The 21,334-nt window shown below is 46.7% G+C and overlaps 1 non-coding gene and 1 pseudogene across 1 annotated transcript; both read left to right on the top strand.

Moving 5' to 3' along the window:
- Positions 1-2,727: 2,727 nt before the first annotated feature.
- LOC147712033 (5S ribosomal RNA) lies at positions 2,728-2,846 on the top strand (annotated as a pseudogene).
- Positions 2,847-4,418: 1,572 nt separating this feature from the next.
- On the top strand, positions 4,419-4,525 carry LOC147712032 (U6 spliceosomal RNA). Its single transcript, XR_015296263.1, has one exon. It is a non-coding gene; the product is annotated as a U6 spliceosomal RNA (small nuclear RNA).
- Positions 4,526-21,334: the final 16,809 nt, after the last annotated feature.

Below are 21,334 nucleotides of genomic sequence, written 5' to 3'. Positions count from 1 at the left end.
TAATGCATTCTGCTGTTTTACGAAAACAAAGTTCTCAAAAAGTATCCATAATAAAAGGAGCGAAGTTGCCGCTTTAAGAGGAGAGAGGTGTATGTTATAGTGGTATGTCTTTATCTTCCCCACCCTTAAAGATGACGTCCGCCTGTAGCCCATTTGTTAAAAGATTATTACCTCCTCGTTAGTCTTCCTCGCCCCCTGGGTTACATAGTGAGCTTTAGCTCCACAACAGAACCCTCCAAAGCAAAAAGAAACCACCTCCCACCCCCTCCCAACATGGCCGACCAGTCCCACCTGACCTCTATAAGAGGCGGGCCGGCCCAACCAATCAGCCTGTTTTTTTTGTTCTGCACGACTCTCTCCAGAGCACGGTACAGGTAAGATGGGCCGGCGTGAGCTGGCCCTGGGGTTTTAAGGTGGTGGACCTGCTCTAGCGGTCTCTGGTGCCTTATGCCTAGAAATCCCCCCCCCTCTTCCTGCCCCCGGTCCTGTGGGGCCGGTTAGGTGCTGCTATAGCGTGCCAGTGGTTTATAGGGGGGGGGGGGCGGCAGGGGATAGGGGGTGTTTGGGCATCCTCGTGTATCCCCAGGTCGTTACTGAAGGGCCCGGGCCACTGTGTGGGCTTTTGGGGCTCCTGCGCTTTGGCATTTATGCGCCTATGGGTGCTTGCATGACTCTGTGATGATGTTTGCATGTTACGCCCATCGGGTGGCTGGGCTGCCCGATGGGTGTCGTGTTTTCCTGGGACTGCCTGGGCTATGTGTTTTAGCACTGCGTGGGACTCAGATTTCACATGCTGTGTCACAGCTTTCAGGTTGTAATTCTGCCTGCCATGATTCCATGCGCCTCAATTTGTGAACGGGCGTCACATGGTGCCATTGCCTGGAACAGCGTTTTACTTGGTTTCAGGGCTGCAAGCGCTTCTGCATACGACTTTTTCGCTGCATATTAGGTGTTGTGTCTGTCCCATGCGGTGTACTAGGGCACAGCTGATTTGTGGTGACCACTGCGTAGGCATTATGGAGCACGGCACTTACTCGGCGGGGGCAGGCGCGGTCCTTCCTCGATTGTCCACGGGTCCTCGGGGGCTCAGCTGGCCGGGTCCGGGTGCTCCCATCAGACCGGCCTGGGTCTCGGAAAACGTGGCGCCCTTGTCCATAATACACAGGCGTCCGTGAGTTTTTTTTTTTCCTCCTCCCCAACGGCCCGCGGCTGCTTGCCGCGCTGGGGTTGGCTCCGGCGGGCTCCCGCCTCTTGTGGGCGGGGCTGGATTTCCGAAGGTGCCGGTGTTTGCCTTGGTCAGCCGTGCACGCCGATCTCCTGCAGGCGCAGCGAATTGTACTGCCGTCTTAGGGCAGCGGACTACGCGTCAGTGTGGTTCCGGCTGGAAGGGACCAAGGTGCCGTGGCTCGAAGGTAAGGCTTGTGCCTTTGGTGGGGACGAGCCCTCACAGGCCAGGGTTCGGATCCGGCCTGTGCTGTAGGAGTATCCCAAGGTGGGATATTTTCAAGGGGGCTTGTCCATTTTACACGCTTAGCGTGAGGCTGAGGTCATGTTTAATTCATTTGACCTACTTAATGAAGACATGTGTGGTGTGATACATTTCTTGTCCTCGCCTCGTGCAGACACTGACAGCAGACTTACAGTCTGAGGTTTGTTTGAGGCGGCGTTTTAACCCGAGTACTGGGTGCACTTCACCGCCTCGGCGGGTATTTCTAGGCGGTGTGGACTCGCCCTGACCCGTCGGGTGGGCGAGTTTCTGGAGCGCCGGCCTAGTGTGCGGGGTGCTCTTCTGTGCTGCGATGCCTCTCCTCAGGTGGCGGGGGTTCAACCTCCTCTTCTATCGCCTTCTGCGGGGTCTCCTGGTGTTGCCGCGCTGTCCCATCGAGGTCCTTGTGCGGCGGGTGGCCCTGCCCCCTCCTCGCCTCGTCGCCCTCTCGGTGGCCCCGGTGGGGTGTATGGCCCTGGTGGAGTATTGTGGCCCATTGGTTAGAGCAGCAGTCTCTGATACAGTGGTCTAGCCCGGGACCGGGGTTCGATTCCCCGCCGCGACGGGGCTTGGGCTCAAAAGGTCCTGATCATGTTAGTTGGCTACTTTCTCTCCATAGGAATAGTGGTGAGCATAGCTGCCTTCCAAGCAGTTGACCCGGGTTCGTTTCCCGGCCAACGCAGTACAAATACTTAAATGCTTGGCCTCCTCCTTAGGGGTGTCCGGGAGTGGTCGCCTCGGGGGGAATGCCGGTTCCGCGGAGGCATTTGTACATACGCCTTGCGACCCTTTCAGTCGTGTGGTGCGCTATTCTGGCTGGGAGGTCGCGCACATGCGGGGTCCTTTCCGGCGTCCTTGTCGGCCTGTCCTCTTTGAGGGGCGTCCCGCCCTGGCAGGGGAGGGGCCCTTCGGCCATTCCTCCCGGATACGGGATGTCGGTCGCCACAAGGTGCGTTCTTGTGGGCTTCCGGGCCCCGGTTTCGGCGTTTCCCGGTCTGGTACTGGTGGGGCCGCTCCCGTGTTGGTCATCCCGAGATCCTGGCTTCGGCCGTCCCGCTCCAGGGGGTTCCCGGGGGGGGGGGGGGCTGTCGCCTCCATTTCGTCCCTTCTTGGGCCGTGGCTGGCACGGTTCTTGGGCTCTTCGGGCTGGCTGGCCTTGCGGATTCTCCGCGGAGTCCCTCCTTATCGAGAGGTTGGGGTACCGGCCCCTTCCATGGTCGACCCTGAAGGGCTTGCCGGGAGCCTGTGGCCATACCACCCTAAAAACACCTGATCTCGTCCGTACTCGGAAGTTAAGCAGGGTCGGGCCGGGTTGGTGACTGGAGGGGAGTCCGCCTGGGATTACCAGGTGCTGTTGGCTGCGGCCTACGATTGGATCCCGCCCTCGGTTGCGGATGCTTCCGTTGGGTTTGCCTTCTGGCCCGTGGGGTCTAGGACAATTCCGCCCTGCCTGCGCCTGATCTCGTCTGATTTCAGTATTTCTGCAGTGTCGGGCCCGGTTGGTTCCGGGTGGGGTGTCTGCCTGAGGTTCCCAGGGGCTGCCGGCTAGGGGTACTGGCACCTGGCCCGCCTGGTGGTTCTTCTTCACCGGGCGGGGGTCGGGGTGTTCCCCGTCTGGACGTGTGTTAGATTTTGGCCTCGTCTGGTTCGGCGGTGTCTCCCCTCCGTCGGCTCCCTGCTCTAGGGGCGGTGGTCCCTTCGGTGCCCGTCTCGGGCTTGTCCTCCTTCGGTGGGCCCCGTCCTCCCCTCTGGTTTGTTCAGGGGGGGGCGCCCTTGGGCGCCGGGCCGATTGGGTCTCCGGCAGTCACGCAACGCGGAAGTTGCTGGCGGTCCTCCTGGCTAACAGGGTGACCTGCCGTCGTTTGCGCCTGTGCTTCAATGCCCCCAGGTCTTGACAGTCGACCTGGTGGTGTGGAGCTGTGACAGCCTTCGGGGGGGGTGCTGTTTTCGCTCCCTTTGGTTTCCTTGCTCGGGGATTGTTTTCTTGAGCGGAGTAGCCGGTCCTGGCCCTTCGGGCTGTCCTGTCCGCAGGGTCCGACTAGGGGAAGGCGGATCGACTGAGTCGGATCTTCCTTCGTTGCCTGGTATCACCCGGACCCCGGTGGTGCTACAGCGCCTGGGGCCTCGTCTCGGTCTGCCTCCGGTGACTCTGTTCACGGTGGGGGTCTCGGCCCTCCTGCCCGGATTCTGGTTTCTCCACCTGGGTCCTGGGGGTGCCCGGTCTTTTGCGAGGCCATTCGGCTGATGTGCGCGTTTCCCCCGTGCCCTCTGTTATCGCGGGTCCTCGGCTGGATTCGCTTGGGCAGGGCCGGGATGCTCCGGGGTGCTCGCCTCGGCGGCACGTGGTCTCTTTTTGGATCATTGCAGGGGTGAATAACTAGGGAGCTTTAGCTCACGGGTGAGTCTTGTGCCTTTGGTGCAGACGGCCCTCACTGGCCTGGGTTCGATTCCGGCCTGGGCGGGGGAGGTATCCCTAGGTGGCAGTTTTTGCCTGGCACCCGCGTGTGGTTGACACGCTTGTCGTGGTGCGTTCCGGTATTTGGATCCCGGCGGGGTCAACCGCCCCGGGTACCCTCTCCTTGGGCGAGCTGGCGGTTCGAGCCTCCTGACCGATCCTGGATCTTCCCGTACCATGGTTGGGTCCCCCGCTCTCGGCGTCAGTGTTGAGCCGGCTCTTGTCGGCTGGCCCGCCTCCTTCTGCAGGCCTGATCCTGTGCCCGGCGCTGGGCGCCCTTCTCGCGTTGGCGCGGTCGGCTTGGTGCTGTCCCAGCCTCCGTGGACCCCTTGCGGGGCTTGGTCCCGGTGGGTCCGTTGGGCTGCCTTGCGGGCCTTCCACGGTCCGATGTTCGACGGGCTGGTCTCCCTGGTGGCTCGCTTGGCTCCGATGTTATTTCTCCTTCGCCCACGGGCGCTCTGCCGGTCTCCCCCTTGGGTGCTCACTTCGGCTGCACATATACTTATATTGGTTCGTTACAGAGGAGATTTGCAGGGCCCCTGCGCAGGGGTGTCTCGCAAATTCGTGAGGCGTACCACAGGAGTTTTCTCTCTCGTTCTACGAGCTCTTCGGGGTCCGCCCTTTTGGGCCCCGGCCCTCGGTGCCTTTGCGGTTCCTCGCCGTTCAGGTGGTTTTCCCTGGTGGCGATGGTGTCTGCTGGGCGGATGGGCGTGCGGGGGTCGTTCCTCCGCTCCCCGCCCTTCTTGCGGGTTTTGCCGGACAGGGTTGCTCCTCTGGCATGTCCCCCGTGTCCTTCCCGGGGTTCCTTCCCTGGGGCCTCAGACTCAGGTGGTATTTTGCCGCTTTTCCCGGCCGGCGAGGTTCCTCCCTTGTCCGTGCTGGTTGTTCGGCGTGCTGTTTTGCCTTCTCTTGGCCGCACGTCTTTCCTTCCCCGGTGGGATGTCCTGGGTTGTGTCTTTTGGCCCGGTTCGTTCGGGCCGCTTGCCCTCGTTCCACCTTGGTTCGCGGGCTTACGCAGGCTGGCATCCTTCCATACGCTTCGCTGGGTTCGGTGGATCCGGCGGGGGCCCGGGGTCGGTCCGCGAGGTGTGGCTCTGTTCCCTGGGCCCCCTTAGTGGGTGTCTCCTCTGTGGAGTTTTATCTGGCTTCGGCGTGGTCGTCCCCCGCCTGGTAGGTGGGTCTCTGGCCGTCCCGGGGGGACTTCGCTGGGGCCATTCTGAGTGCTGGAGCTGCGACTCCGGGTTGGCCTTCTTTTCCTGGAGGTCTTGATTTCAGGTTTCCTGTGATCCCTGTTTTCTTTTCTGTTGTTATACATCAACCTTGGGTTGGTTTCTCTGCATCACCGGGTGGTGTTGTTGTTATGGTGGGCAATGAAGCCTTGTTGGCTTGGGTATTTGCTCACTATGTAACTCAGGGGGCGAGGAAGACTAACGAGGAGGTAATGCCCCGGTTACTTACCGGTAATCTTCATTACTCCGAGTATAGTCTTCCTCGCCACATGAGTTCCCTCGCCCCCTCCCTGTCTGGCTATCGGCTTCATTGGTTGCTTGGTAGATCAGGCTGATTGGTTGGGCCGGCCCGCCTCTTATAGAGGTCAGGTGGGACTGGTCGGCCATGTTGGGAGGGGGTGGGAGGTGGTTTCTTTTTGCTTTGGAGGGTTCTGTTGTGGAGCTAAAGCTCACTATGTAACTCATGTGGCGAGGAAGACTATACTCGGAGTAATGAAGATTACCGGTAAGTAACCGGGGCATCATCGCACATCACCCACATTGGGGCGGTCTGTCATGGGCACCATGCACCTGCTTGCAAGAAGTTGTAACCCTCTTCTTTTAATGCCACAATAATGTGCGAGGTATCGACTCCACCCACAGGCACTCCGGTCACTTGACTAAAGCTGAAGGTTGCAAAATACGAGCACACTCTAAGGGACCCTCCCAACAAAAACACTCCATTGGCAAAATGGACTACACTTGTAACGCCAAGATGCAAAGGCATGGGCAAACACAGTGCTATGCACTCCAAGCCTGTTTTGCCTTATAACAGCACATTTTTATTTTTTAAGCCCATGGCATCGTTTACAAAAAAATGACAATGCCTCGCATTAACTATTATGCTGTTGAGTAGAATGATAATAAAGGCTATTATTTAAATGCCTTTTGATGCCAATAGATTTGTTTGATTTGCAATTGCGTTGGAAATCGCAGTCGCATTGTACGTGCAATGCTTTTAATCCAGACATACACTGGCATGTCCCTGCAAGCTGATGTGTGTCATAACTTCACATGTGATACTGTGGCTATTAGCCATGAAACCTAGGCTTCTCGCAGTCTCATTTTCACCCTGTTCACTTATTTTTCATCTTTCACACTCTCCTGTTAGTATCCACAACTTCCAATCTGTCATGCTGCTCATCAGTGATTGGATGAACTGCAATCATCTTAAATTAAATCCGGACAAGACTGAACTTGTCGTTACTGGTAGCACTGCCAGTCCTTGGTCGCCCAACTTTTGGCCCACCTTCCTGGGCACTACCCCCACGCCCTCTTCTTCAGTCAAAACACTTGGGATCTCACTTAATCAACACCTCACTCCCCATTCTCAGATCAGTTCAGTTGTCTCTTCCTGTTTTATTCCCCTTTGCACTATAAGGAAAATCTCCCGGTTCTTTTCTCTCCTTGCCCTAAAACTGATCTTAATGGCAATGGTCCTTTCCCGGCTGGACTACGGGAACATAGTGTACAATGGCGCCCCCTGCATATGCCCTCCGTCGCCTTCAGCTAGTCCAAAATCAGGCTGCCTGCCTGATTTATGGGCTGCCTAGATTTCACCATACCACCCCCCTACTTAAATCTCTACATTGGTTGCCAATCAAAGAACGGGCCCTCTTTAAGTTGGGCTGCAATACCTTTCAGGCTGTGGGGTGGGACTGCCCCAGAATTCATTTCATCCGCCATTAATGTTTATTGCCCCAATAGAGAACTCCGCTCCTCTACTAAATTTTTTCTTTCTGTTCTCCGATTTAAAAAAAGCAGGTCAGGGGGTTTGAAATTTGCTGTCTTAGCCCCCACTTTCTGGAATTCCCCCCCCCTGCACGTTAGATCGATTCCCTCCTACCTTGAATTTCGCAGGGCTTTTAAGACTTTTCTTTTTTCACATGCCTTCCCATCTCAGTATTTCCCCCGCTTTCTGCCTCTGGGTTAAGCATCTTCTAGCGCCATGAAACCGCCGGGTATATGCGCACTTTATAAATTCTTGTAAATTCAAATTCAAATTCATTCAGCGCCCTGCTATTATCAAGCAGCAGGGGTAGTAGGCCAATAAGTAACCAAATTAACTGCTCGCGTCTAGTGCACCATTGATTTGTAAACATACACACAGCATTTAGTGACACAGCTGGAGACTGTTGAGATTTGTTGGGAGAGTAGTAAACATGTTAGGGGGGGGTTGTCACCGAACTTCTATTTCAGGATCTGTGCTCATTTGCGATTGCTTAGTTTCACATGCTGTAAATACGGGAGACCTTCCCATTAACGTGGTATAGCCTTTGCTGCAATGTGTATTTTGTTCCAGTGTTATTTTCTATGTCAATGCTCTCAATCTTACGCATGCACACTCACCGGGTTCAGGCACAGACCATGGCATGAACCAAGCAGTGAGGATCAGTAGCTGGTTCCTTCTACAATTCAGTCGTGGTTTTCACATAGCACTGTAATATTTTTGCAAATCTGAACCTATGAGTATGGACAAAATATTGTATGTAGGCAGTAGTTTTATATCTCATTAATCTCAGTGATATCTAAAAATAATGTGGTTGATTTTTGTTGGCATTTTATAGCCAAAGGAACATTAGTAAGAATTTCCATTGACATTTTTTTTGTCTTCTTGCTTCAACAAAGCCTTACCTATGAATGTCATCACACATGTCAATAAATGTACAGCCTTTTCGCAATCCCTTTTCTATTTCACTGCACTCTCTCCCTCTCTCTCTCACACACACACTTCTCGATACTCTTTTGTTTCCCCTCTCAGCCATTCACTTGATTCATTCATTTTCTCTTTCCTTTAGCTATTTTTTTCTTCCCCTTTCGTCCTCATGTTTCCCTTTTTCTAACATTCTATTTGTATCAGTCCACATTCAATATGCCTTTTTCATATATTTTCTCTTCCCTCCTCTTTTATTTCTCTAGTCTCTATTTTTCTTTCCTCAAGCACCTCTAGCACCCACATTATCACTGACTGAAACATCTCAAAGTCTTGGCCTGTCTTTTCCTCAACCTGTCTTTTTCCATATCACCCTTTGCCTCTCAATGGCCCTGGTGTAAGAAAAGCATGACACAAATAGTGGATGCAAATTGCACATCAACATTTTTTGACCTGCCTTTTATGCACAATGTACTCTATGTACTAATAAGTTATGTCAGAAAATATCCAGCAGTAGTTGGTCACAAAATCATCTGCATAATAAATATTAATTAGGCAGGTTGCAATTGGCAATCCCCTGTGAATAATCTATACTACTATTATAAAGAGAGAACACACACCTTTGAGCCAGGTAAACTCGGGAACCACAGCACCAATCCACACACCCGATACATTGTAGAAATTGTAAGGGTGTGCAGATGGACATAGGCGATAAAAAATAAACAAAAAACGTAAGTTTAAAAATGTAACTTTTTTAAAAAAGTAGTGCCCTGAAAGTAGCGCCGGCCGCGATGCTGTGCTGGCCGCGACGTAGCGCTGGCCACGACGTGCGTGATGACGAGCGGCGGAGAAGTGAGGAGCGCGGGGAGAAGTGGCGGCTCAGGTGCGTCATGACGAGCGGCAGACATGGAGCTGCGATGAAGTGAGGAGCGCGGGAAAGAAGCAGCAGCTCAGGTAAGGTAAATGCACATTGGAGTCAGGGCGGGAGGGAGTCAGGGCGGGAGGGCATCGGGCGGGAGGGTGGCGGGAGGGAGTCGGGTGGGAGGGGGTCGGAGCGGGTGTGCCCTGAGGAACGGGCGGGAGGAGTCGGGGCGGGAGGGAGTCGAGGAGGGAGGGGGTCGGAAGCGGGTGTGCACAGAGGGATGGCACGCAAGCATCAAATGCTGCCCCCAGCCCCTTTCTGCCCCAGGCAACGCTGGGGCGGGCTGCTAGTTACTAATACAGAGATGGTTCCCAGCAAAAAACAAAAGACCATCATCCCTGATTTTTATCTCCCTAACTGGCAACATATATTTTTTAAGGCAGTGTGTGTACCTTAGCACCTTAGCTGCGTGTAAATATCCCTCCCCAGTGCTGCGCTGTCCATTTGAACTAGTGCTGAATGGACGTCCAATGGACGTGCGCAGCACTGGGGAGGTAGCGCTCGTGACGACCGTTGGTCGTCAGCAGCGCTTAAGAGGTTAAAGGAACAGGTGTTGTTATAAAAAAAATGTAAAAATGTTTCCTGTTTGGAAGGACATATGGGGAAACCATGAAGTAGTCCAGTGGACCAAGACCTACAACCTAAGGCTTCCCAACACATTCCCGAAAGGAAACTGTTCAACTGGGATAGCTTCTCCTTAGTGAAAATGTTCCCACTTCCTTTGAGAGGTCGATAGCTCTTCAATAGTTTGCAACCACAGTTAAAGTTACAAAGTATTGGCATATGTTATTGCGAATCAAAAATTGGAGGAGATGCCCCTTTCATATCCCCTCCTGACTGTGCTTTGGGAAAGAATCACAAACCCTTTTGAGCTGTTTGGAAAGGATTTCCTGAATTGCAAAAGGGTCTTAGCATATAGAAAAAAAGATTTTATGGTCACTAACCCACTGATTTTGAAAATCACAACGTTTGCGCCTGCAAATTGTTTTGTATATCAGGCATTTATATCTGTGCTTTGAATGTTCTGTATCTACTTTTGTGAAGGTAAGGTGTTTTGGTAAGATAACTTAGTGGGTCTTATAAAATTTGTCTTATTCCTCTTTGTCTTCATTTGTAACCATCCATGAGGACTGGCCCTTTTACTTCAGTTGTTACACAGTATGTCTTTTTTAGTCTGTTAGCACTATTTTCTTTAATGCCGTGCTCCTACTGCAGAAACAACATGCTTTCCTGCAACATTCAGCACACCATGCACGTTTTCCCTTTCGGAGCAGCCGGGAAAAATGGTGGCCGCTTCTTTGAATAGGTCTTGCATTTACAAGACTTTTAGCTGTTGACATTGTAAATGAAAATGCCTGTTATTTATGTGTTAATTAGCAAAACAGATTAAAAAAAACAGGCATTGTCACTTACAATGCCAATAGCTTAAACTCTCACAAATGAGAGACCTTTTGCATTGCACATGCTTGTTTATGCAGCGTACACACTAAGAGGCTATCTCCAAAGCCTTGAGAAAACCCCAGGCCCTCATGAAAGCCCAGGGTGAAGCATATTTTGTTAGTCTGTAAGAAGAACACAAATGTTTATATTGAAGACAGCAAAATGTAGGCAGTTATTGAAACGCAGAAAACAAGAAGAGTAAATTAACCTACTTGCTTCTGAACAGAACTTTGTTCATGTACTCCATTGTATTCATGTATATGGTTTATGAATGATTGATTTGAAAACAAGAAAACAAACACACCAGAGAATACCCAAGGTAGAAACATATCGCGCAAACGTATTCATAGAAATACGGGAAACGTGGCCATACGTGTAGCACAGAGCGTGAACTCAAGCTACATAGCTAGTTTTTCAGTCTGAGAAGGGCTCCGTAATCTCAAAACGCAAACACGTAACCTACGTCAAACGCGAACACTGATTAGAGGCGGCCAAATTCCAAAACACAATGGGACAGATTTATGTTGGGAATGCGCCACGTTTGCGTCACGCAACTGCGGCGTAAACGTGGCGCATCCCTACGACCCATTACAACGTGATGCATCTAGGCAGATGCGTCACGTTGTAAAGCCCTGCACCACCTTGGGCGTTCCGGCGCAGGTTGGGCGTTCCGGGGCAGATGCACCTTGCAAAAGTGGCTGAGTGAAATCTATAAGATTTCACTCAGTCACTTTCAGGCCAATGCTGCGTCAAAACCCTGCGCCTGCTTGAAGCAGGTGTAGGTCTTGACGCAGCATTGTAAAGATGGGTCACCCCCGAGCCTTGCTGGAGCTGCGTCGTGCTTGCGACGCAACTCCAGCAATGCGCCACCTTTACGGCACAGATGCGTCACGCATCTGTGCCGTTTTTGCACCATGGTGCGCCGCATTGTAAATGCGGTGTACCATGGGTGGCGGAGCAGCGGCGCAAAATAACTGGCGCATCCCTGGGGATGCGCCAGTTATCATAAATCTGCCCCAATGAATGAAGCAGGCAGAGACCTCATGTCATTGGTAGAATTACCACATATGGAATAATTTCCTGTGTAATTACCGCCAACATCCGACAGTACAGCGTTTGTCCTTTTGGCCAAAAGCGATCATCCTGCATTCAGATTTACAGCATCCTCTAGAATAGGAAGATTTCGCAATAAAGAACATGTCTAAATCATGGTCATTGTTTGCTTGCTTTTCATGGCCGGCTATATCGTATGCTGAAACAAGAGAGAGCATGCTGAACACTTAAAAGCAGTGTGATTCTATTTATAAATGTGAAAAGACACAGATCAATGCTGACAGGGGCTAATTGCACTACTTGAACATGAGACTCTTAATTGAAATAAATCAATAGCAACAAGGATGCTGGCATGCAGAATCTGATTGAAGAGGTTTTAAATGGAAAATAACGTTAAGTGAATTACATTTCAGGAATTTCGATCTGGACTTCTGTGAGTGGAGCGGAGCGCACAGCCTTTCATCCTTTCAAACTGGGCAACCATTAAATACATCGAAAGTGAGGTAATCATAAGAATAAATACACTTAGATCATTGAAAAGTAATGTGTTTACGTTTTCTTTATTCTCAGAAAGAGTACGCATCCTCGTGAAGCATGTCCTGAGAGACTGCAAACTCCGTAATCCATAATGGCAAAAACAAACTTGTCTCAGCCAAGATAAGAATTTGGAAAGCCATTCAAAAAAATAAAACATATCAGTGTGAGTTGAGGATAGCCCATCGGAAGCAGAGGAATCTGTGGTAAGTATCCATTCTTGATGTCTTGCTGTCAGTGGAGAGATGTGGTGCACTGGCCAGGGCAGCTGACTACAGAGTTTCCGGTTCGATCCGCAGCTCAGCACCATGTGACTCTGGGAAATAGCTCACTTAATTTCTGTGATGGCCTCCAGTGCCTTAAGACCTATAAAGGTGAGTAGTTTGTGCTTTACAAATACTTATTTATTTATTGTCTCATTTTTAGGTTGAGCCTGGGCAGCGCATGTGGTGCTCTGCGAGCCATGCTGTATTTGAGAATGGACTTTAAGTCCAGCCCACTCTCCGCCCATATTTGTCATTGGCTTGTGTCATTGCCCTTAGTAAATGCTGGCTTCCATATCGTTAATAGGCTTATTAATCCCTCCTTAATACCGCATTGTCTTCATTTGTAACCTCTCATGAGGACTGGCCCTTTTACTTTGGTTGTTAGACAGCACATCTTAATTAGTCTGTAAGCACTGTGGGGCATATTACCAAGCAATAGCGATAATTATCGCTATTGCTTGGTTAGAGACAAAAATTTACAGCAGAGCTGCGGTGATTTTTACCGCAAATAAACCTTGCGGGGAAAGGGGGGGGAGTCCACGTCGCAATGCATGAATATCGCTGAAAAGTCAGCGATATTCATGCATTACCGAGCTAATGCTCTTAGCCATGTTATCCACCTCCCATTGGATAACATGGCTAAGAACTGCTCAGGGCAGGTGTTAGCTTTTGGAGATATTCGCGCTTAGCGCAAATATCTCCAAAAGTTGGTAATAGGAGATAGCGATGTTAGCGACTGTTTTCAGTCGCTAACATCTTGGCACGCTCACTTTGCATGTCATTAGTGATAAATATCACTGACATGCAAAGTGGGCCCCAAGATGGTCGCTATCTCCTACTAGCTGTCGCTAACTGGTGTTAGCGACAGCTAGGTAATAGGGAGATAATTTTATCTTCGCTTTCTTGACTTTTAAAGCCAAAAAAGCAGAGATAAACCCCCTTGATAATATGCCCCTCTGTTCTTTAATGGTTTCTCCTACTGCAGGCACTACGGGGCATATTATCAAGGGATTTATCTCCGCTTTTATGGCTTTAAAAGCCAAGTAAGCAGAGATAAAATATCTCCCTATTAGCAACAGGGTGCTAACACGCAAATTCACATGTTAGCACCCTTTTTCTCTAAGCTTCCCCTTGCATCTCTAGTGAGATGCAAAGGGGGCGTTCCAGAGAAAAATAATGGGAGAAATGTTGTTAAGCGACATTTCTCCTATTATCAAGGATTTCACTAACCTTGTTAGTGATAAAAAAAAAGCAGCGCTAACCACGGTTAGCACTGCTTTTATTACACCTGGTATTTTCCTGACTTAGCCATGATATCCTATGGAAGGTGGATATCATGGCTAAGTTTGTGAGCCCCTATTATCAAGCTAACGCCAAACTTCGAGAGATTATCGTTGGTTTTCCAGAGATAATCTCTCAATTGGCAGTTAGCGCGAGGATTTTTATCTCTACTGAGATAAACCTTGCTAATAGCAAGTTATCTCTGCGATAATTTCCGGCGATGCTTAGCGTTAAAAAATTCGTTGGTAAGCATCGTTAGCGGTAAATATCGCTAAACGTTGGTAATATGCCCCTACAGGCTTTGTTGCAACATTCAAGCCCACCATGCGCGCTATCACAGGGTGCTTTTTACAAAAAAAAAGCATTTTTTGTCAACTCGTCATTGCCTGTGATTGCCTTGCAAGTCCTTCTCAGTGTGAAGTGAAGTACAGTGGAAATGTCGAAGGGTCGGGCTGCTGTGTTTCATCCAGAAATGCTTTGCAAGTCTTGAGTATCAGTTGCAGAGCTCATCTGCTATCTGAGTAGAGAATTGCATTTTCACATTGGAAGAGATGAGCAAATCAAGAAACAAAAGTAGAAGTGCAGATGCTTTCTTGAATTAAGTAGTGTAAGGAAATGTCTCTCTATTCAACTACAAGGTCTAACAATGGGCCTAAAATCCATGAAAATGGGCTGACAAAAAGCTGGCTGGTATCCTCTGTGTAGTTTTCTAATCTCTTGAGAAGGACCAGCTTGCATCCCTAATCCTTTTCTTCTTGTCACTCATTTTTGACATGGAGGACACTGTATTGTCCTGGCTTCCTTCTACCCCAGCATCACTCCCTGGGTGAATTCAAGATCCTTCTCTGCACTGAGGAAAGTCTCGTGGGAGAAAGGAGGGCTAGGGAGATACTTGCAAGTGCTGGGGGAGAAGGAGGGCTTCCAGGTCTGCTCCAGAATCAAGAGAATGTAGTGCAGGCCTCTGAGATGGGAAATGTGCTTTACAATGACAATCCTTTACAACAAAGTCCGAATCCCGACAGAAGCATTACAACGTAGGTTTTTCCAACAAATAAAGTTCCGTTATGAGGTAGGCGTACTAAAAGCCTTTATTGTAATGGCTTTCATTGTTCCATTGATGGAGCAAGGATTCGCATTTAACGTGACTTGCTTGGATTCAGCCCTCTGGTTATAACCTTAATGTATCAAACAACATGTTTGTTCTATTAATTAAAATGGCTTCTTTGTGTAACCGCATGCATGAAGCTTGCACTGCTACTTTTGCTAAGCTGTTCGTATTGCTTAATCATAACGCAATAGATAAAAATAAAGTAATGGGAATAGAGTAGAAATAAGTGGTATACAGTACAATCATTTATTCTGTGTTCTAAAATTGTTTCTTTTTCACTTTCATGTATCGTAATCTTTGGGCCTGGGATGATATGTGACTTCATATTGGAAGACTGTACTGCACAAGTGCTGAAATCCACCCGAGTCTACACGCTATGGCATTGAACCTCTGCCAACATCAGAATGAACTGCGAAAATCGTGGGAAGCTGACCCTTTACCTCTGTCAGAGGAAGCTCTAATGTACAAAAGTTATTACTATGTATTTACCAATAGAACATTTATTGTCGGTTGGAATAAAGATGTCATGTGAAAAATAAAATGATGGGCGGGAACATTAATTTAAATATTAGACGTAGAAAGTTTCTTTTGCTATGGTGTGATGACCTCTCCTCCTCTTTTGTCCAATAAAACTTGGGGATTCTTACACTTGCAACATTGGGGGTGGTAAACTGACCTGGAAAACGGTTTAACTAGGGTAAGTTTAGTTAGTTAATTTGTCCGACTTGTCCGAATAGCTGACCTGTCACTGACCCAACGCACTCAATAGGTGATCGAGAGCAGAGGGGCTGCGAAGCACTCTGTCAGAAGATTCGCTGACCCAATCGGGGTCCGGGAAGCTGAGGTGCTGGCGAAGCACTTTGTCGGTGAATTCGATAACCCAATCGGGGTTCTGGCTGTTAGCTGCAGAGAGGGAGTAGCGCAGGCGTTGCAACTGAACGTGGGTGCCGGTCTTAACGTTTGATGGTCCTGTCCTGATCCAAATCTGGTTTTCCCTGTCCTGATTCTGATCTGCACCTGCTGGCCTACTGGCAACTGCAACTTTTGGGGTTTTCTGTTCTTCAACTGACCCGTGGCCAGAGTTGGTCTTCACACCATTTTAGGTAAATATAAATCTGTGTGAGTTTGTTATCGTATATTTTGTTCCTTCTCTATACCCTCCCTATACGTGAAAGTTTTGATCACACATATATATATATATTTAGATCGGGCTCTTAGTAAGGCACTAGCCCATCCACGTGAGGGACTTTTGACTCCCAAAATCAAAATGACTTCTGATTTGTCTAGTCTGGGTACTGCTCGATTTATCACCACGTACTGTTCCCAAACCTCTAAGCTAAGTAAGATCATCAGATCTGAGTGGCCTATAGTATTAACGGATGTAATTCTTGGTCTATTCTTGCCTAAATCACCGGCCATCACTTTTAGGAGGGCTCCTTCTATGAAAGACTCTTTAGATAGAACCCAGCCTGAGCTCTCACCTAAAACCACTTGGTTTAACAAACCTGGCTTTTATAGATGTACTTCGTGCCGTGCCTGCACTTTTGCAGTTAACGGCACGCATTATACATCTCCTTTCAATGAGAGAGCCATTCCGATAAAAGAACATCTTACATGTCGCAGTGATTATGTAGTTTATCAACTAACCTGCACATGTTCCCTCTCTTATATTGGAAGCACTAAACTGCAAGCATACCAACGAATTTTGCAACCCATCCGGGCCATAGTCAATTCAGACATGAATTATCCGGTGGCCCGCCACTTTAAAGCAGTTCATGACAAAAAACTGAAAGATCTGAAGTATACTTTGTTGTGCTCTGTAGCTAATCCAGGCAGGGGTGGTGACTGTGAAAAGCTTCTACGTCAAAGAGAAGCATTTTTTATTCTACTGCTTGATACCAGGTCCCCCAATGGGTTAAATGCTTTTGATGAATTACACCACTTTCTGTAATTAGATGTTGCCTTTCTTAACCTTGAATAATGAATTATGTTCCCTCTGATTATGATACATGTATTCATACACATTATTTTTATCCTTGATGTATAATTCTCTGGATGAGGATTTATTATTGCTAAATGGTACATATATATGTGTATATCTATATTGTTTTCGCAGGTTTTCACATGAGTTTCCTACCGCCTATTACATTCCATGTATTTAACATCTTAATATATGGTCTATCCAAGCATTTGCACTTTAGCTTTCAAGCATTTCTGATACGGTGGTTTTGTATTAGGCCGAGCATTTTGTATTTGTTTTAGGAACCTCATTTTGCACTAGCAATTGATATTCAATTTCGTATGGTATTTTCTCTGTTGAAATTATGGGAGATTATACAGGATTTATGTTGGGGTTTCCTAGCGTTAATGACAAGCTGGTTATGGTATATTTCTACTATAAAGGACTCGTTTTGCATTTGATTGTTTGCACTTTTTACCACCTGGCCTTTTCCACCCTATTTGAGCCCTATGCTTTAATTTGTGTCTCTAGTTATGTATACTTGATGCATTTAAGTACTGATGGTCGACACGATATTCATGTAATGCTTGTCTGCTTTATTGTAAACCCATGCGTCCTGTTTCTTTAGGCGCTTGGGCTTTTAATCACCATTTATTTCACCGCCTACTCCTGACGCGTCATGTGACCAAGCTCCGTTCGCGGAGCGAAACGCATCAGGGAGGGCACTTGCTCTTTCACTTGAAATATATGTGGGGTAATTAGCAGTGCATGACGAGAGCGTGAGCTAAGGTATAGTGGCATTTATACGATGGCGTAAAATATGAGTACACGGGAAACATATTCAGATATATCAGCTAGAAAAATCACAATAAAGATGAAAACATGATACAACTAATGTGAAATTGTTGTAATCAAAGTTCAGAGGCCGTAGTATAGATTATAAGACGGTTTATTAGATCTTAGTTTCAAAGATCAAATAGTTTCAATAAGCATTTTTAGAAATGAAACAGGGTATAATACATACACGTTTGTAAATTGGTGGAGTTACACAAGAATAATAGAATCGAAGAGTATGATCCAGTGCTAGCAATACAATTACAAGAACATTTACAAACATACAGCAATTATAATACAAAATCAATCACAGATATATAGAAAATGAAAATGAGTGAAATTAAATAATGTAGAACTATAATCGGTGGCCTATGAAACGGGTAGAAAACCGGTATTTGTACAGAGATGAGATCTTAGTTTCAAGTAGCTAAGTAGATAGCTAAGCTCTTTTGTAAGCTGCTAAATAAGCCCCACCAGGAGCCTCCTGCTGGGCAGCCCATATCTCCAACTGAAACTCTAATCCCACTAAGACTCGCTAGATTTTAGATAACCTCACACTCTAGCTGAGCAGAGGAGACATGGAACACTGAAGAGGATGCATTAAGATACAACAGAAATCTTATGACGTATGGAAATCACAGCAAATGTTTTTAATATCTTCCTGGTTGTAGCAGTGATTTATTTGTTTGTTGAAGTTGTACATTTACTATCACAGTCTTTGCATACAAGAAACAGTGGTATTGAATTTACATTTCACACTCAGTACACATAGTTAAGATGACATCATTATTATTTATTGTATGTCGAATTGGCAATATATAAAACTATACAGCAAGTCTTCTATACTTATTACAGGGAAAGTTGGTAAGAGCTGTATGTTCGTCAGTGCATGATGAAGTGAAAGGCAAGAGGAGAGAACGTGTATTCAGATGCTTACTTCAACTTTATGATATATACCAAGCTGGTGTGGGACAGATTTACCCCTCTGAGAGATTGTCACACTAAGGGCCTGATTCACCAAGGTAAACTTAAACATTTATGTAATTTTACACTTTTTTGATATTCACAAAGGAGTCTATGATTGTAGAGACTATGCAGTCAGTGTGGAGAACTCTGCCCATAAAAAGATAGACCTGATCTATCTTTTCATGTATGTAGTTCTCCTCCCGACTGCAAAGTCTCTCCAATCATAAATTTACTATTAACTTATAAATTGTGAATACCAAAAAGAGTTATAAGATGGAATGGAAGGATAGACTGAGTGAGGCAGTAGAAGTCAGATGGTAAGATAGAGCAGATGAGGTTGAAGGATAGAAGGTTAGATTGTGTTGGGACTGTGCTAGAAAGTAAGGAATGATAAAAGTGACAAAACACTGGTTTGGTGGTGAAGACGTGGTAGGAATGGCTAGAGTTAGAGTTACAATAAGGATGTAAGAGATAGATGGCTTGATGAGGGTGACAAAACAATCAATAAATGCCAAGGGTTTAGCTCCTAGATGAAATAACAATTTTGATAGAAAATAAGCATTTTGTTTAAAAATAGGAAACAAAAATTCTAACATGAAAATGCAATACAAATATTAAGATGAGTATGTTAGCTAATGGGGAGGAAGGACATAAGGAAAGAAAAGGGTGAGGGGATGATAAGGAAAGGCGGGTGATGGAGAGAGAAGAGTGCTGAGACATGAGGTAAGAAGGCAAGTAAGTGGTTATAATTGCCTGGGTAAAATCACTTCATTTAATTTCATTTACATTCTTTATTTGGATAAAATATATCCTTAAAAGTGTAGATACAAACATCATTAAAGCATTCACATCATTTAAAGGCAGGATGAGAAATAAATAAAATAAAAACATCAGTATGAAACAAATCAATTCAAAATACACATGCACATCATACAGTACTCATCGAATTATGGGCTTGAATGGCAAATTTCAGAAATGGCCCTACAGAGAAGATTAGCTCATCATCGCCCAATTTAAAAAGTGCTCTAAATGCTTCCCTGTAATCTATAATACATTGTCTCTTGAGAATGGAGAGTAGGAAAAGCTTTGTATACATCATACAATATCCATAAGAGAATATAACATGTAATAAAGATTAGCTGCATCTCCCATCACATGGCAAAGGGAGAAGGGTCAAAATTGGGTTGAAACGCAAGGGGAAGCATAATAAGTACTTAACAGTTCCAGCTCTCAGGAAAATCCCATGGATTTATACAGATACCCAGCTATTAAATTATCATTTGTGACAATACAAATGCAGGGCCACACTTGATTTCCTAACCTCATTAGATAATCTTTCCTCATGATAACACTTGGATAAAGCCGCCTAAATCTCCTTTATTCTTACAGTATCGAGGATCTTAGGTCTATCAAAAACATGAGCATAACTGGCCCTGCACAGACTACTTTTCACTCCTGCATGGAATACCCTTGCTTTTGTTAAGGCTAAGTGTTACAGCAAACTGTTCTCACTGTGCCACCAGATTCAAGCTAGCCTGGTGGAAGAAGGGTGACATACCCTGAAACCAGTCACATGGTGCTTGTTTCCGGTCCAGGAAGGACCTGGCCTGGCAGTTTGGTCTGGAGTGTTCCCATGAGGCACGGGATCAAGACTGATTTGCATATGGCTGGGTCCAAATTGGGGTGGCATAGTGGGCAAAAGAACAATTCCGTCCATCATTTGTTTGCTGTAACACTTTGTTAAGGCTAAGGCAATCTTCTATTATATCTCTTGTAAGGGATGCCGCCTTGTTTTTCCAAACAGCTAACCAAAACAAGGGTGGGCGAACTCTAATGTAATCTTCTATGTAAAGTAACTTCATTTCACTGTGGAAAATATATATAGGCGAGGCAATAGGGCCCCCCAAAGTTTGTAGCCAAATCTATTTCCTTCAGTTTGTATAATATGGTAATTCAAGTAACCCCAGACTTTAGTTCCTTAGCTGTCACAGGAGCACACTGTGTTTTAAAAATAGGTAAATTAACCCCTCCCCTCTTGGTCCTGGTAAACTAAACATTGTGTTAATAGACTTAGAGTATTTATTTCTACAATGGACAGTATGATCCGCCCAAGAACTATTGGCAGCCAGACCTACTCCCAAGTATTAAAAAGTGTAAGTGCTTTGTAAACAGTGGTTACCAATAGGAAGATAATTTGATTCCTTGGTCCGCAGGCCATAATATATGATTTTGTAAAATTTGTGCATAATGGTACATTCAATTATTGGAGACTTAATCAACTATTGGAAGCGTCATTGGTTCTATGGAAGAGTGATTCATTGAGCAAGAGAAGGTTTTGAAAGTTCACGAGGACATTGAGGATAAGCTTTATTAGATATTCTTTGTGGTTTTATGGTAGGCAAATTTTAAGAAATATATTTTTCTAATACGTAGGAGTTGATTGAATGAGTCTTTGAAGGATGTGAAATGGTTCAATGATGAGTTCTCAAATTATTCTGCAAGTTTGAGAGTTTTGGCTTGTTGCTAGTCTCCCTTTTGGCATGATCTGTTTGATGTCGAAGTTGTAACATAGTATAGTCAGTGTTTGATGGAATTTGAACAACTCTGATGGATATCCAGAAACCTCTATTTAAAGCCTTTGCTTAAGAGACATAGGACTTTTGTGTGTGGTGTTCCATGCTTAGCTAGGACACAGTATGGCAGCAAGTCTTATGCAACACTTGCACTGGGATAGCCTGAAGAGGGGAAGTTACTCAGATGCAGATGCAAAGTCAGAAATTCAGAAACTGTATTAGTGGAGATAACGATTTTACATAACTTACCTTTGTAACTATTTTGATAGATGCAGGTATCAGGAAATACATTTGGCAATTCACAAAACCATATACAGGCATTACCCAGGCGCGGTATCAAGATGCCCAGGTATTGTGTCAAGAAACTCACCGTTGGTACCATTTTTGCAAGTTGTCATACACAGACAAAAGGTGGCGATGTTTTAAAGACAGGGCTTAGAGGGCGTGCAGCATGAAATAGCCAGAGACGTGGAGTGACCATCATGGTGAGAGGTGTAAGGGATGGAGATTAGCAGAAAAGGTCGCTGGGGTAGGA

This window comes from Lissotriton vulgaris, chromosome 5 (genome assembly GCF_964263255.1).
Source record: "Lissotriton vulgaris chromosome 5, aLisVul1.2, whole genome shotgun sequence".
Taxonomy (NCBI): domain Eukaryota; kingdom Metazoa; phylum Chordata; class Amphibia; order Caudata; family Salamandridae; genus Lissotriton; species Lissotriton vulgaris.
This window is presented reverse-complemented; position numbering and strand designations above follow the sequence as displayed.